The following is a 1,076-nucleotide window of genomic DNA, read 5'->3' as shown; positions in this document are numbered from 1 at the left end:
ATAAACGTGGGAGCATTAAGTCTTCCATTTCGCACGATTAATTCCCCAGACAAGTTTTAGGTGCTTTATAAGACGTCGCATTCAAATAACTCTTGCCATCAATGAGCACTTTCTCATGCGTCCACCCAACCCGTTTCAGCTCTGTAGAACCGCCTTCATTAATCATCATATCTGAATACTTTAGGCATGATGCGGACTGTTTCCACGAAGGGATGAGACTTGGTTTAAAGACCTTGCCTGTACGAGGAAACGTTTGGCACAAAATCGCGTTCGGCTCCTCGCCGTGCCCACCGGAAATGTTCATTTTAGTCAGAAGGGTCTATTGTCACACTGTTATTATTTATGTACTAGAGGGAGGTTTGTATCCTTTGTTTGTGGAGTTGCTAGGCACTCTACCAGAGCTCTCGCCTCGGTAGCGTACCAGGTACATTCAGGGGACTTTCCCATTATCAAACTTCGCTAGAAAGCCAGCCCGGGCTTAGAACCCTCCTTAGAATGATGTTCCCACCTTAACCAACATCCGATTGTGCCGAGATTTACGGACAGATATCGACAAATCTTGCTCTGTACTCTGACAAACAGTGGTCAGGAGGCAGATATTGCAACCTGGACGAGCTTTCCCACAGGCTAACGGAGGCTCTCCTGGAACCGATGTTGTTAAAGCCAACAACCCAACGCGGCGATTGGCTGTTGTCATTGACGTGAAAAGCGCCAGGTCAGTTCACGCCGCAGCTCTTTTACTTTCGGCCATTTTTCTTTGCCGTTAACCAAAGAAAGTGTATGAAAATACCTGCTGGTAGGTAGTACTTGTTATTAGTGATTCAGTCAGTTAAGGAACTCATCAAACCTTTCTTGGCAGTCTGTAAGAACATAAGAACTTCTGATGATTTTAAGTTTTGTTATGGCGACGAAGTACAACCAGTCGTGGTGCAATATTTAACGGACGTGAAAGCTGTCTGCTCTATAGACACTTTCTCATTGTCTTGACATAGTAACAAGAAATAGTAACTGTGCCTGCGTGGCGACACCCTGCATCCACCTACCCGGCCGGCAACGCCAGGACACGCCTACGGTCG

This window comes from Penaeus monodon, chromosome 24, assembly GCF_015228065.2.
Source record: "Penaeus monodon isolate SGIC_2016 chromosome 24, NSTDA_Pmon_1, whole genome shotgun sequence".
Classification (NCBI taxonomy): domain Eukaryota; kingdom Metazoa; phylum Arthropoda; class Malacostraca; order Decapoda; family Penaeidae; genus Penaeus; species Penaeus monodon.
The sequence above is the reverse complement of the archived record's forward strand: the minus strand, read 5'-3'. Positions refer to the sequence as shown.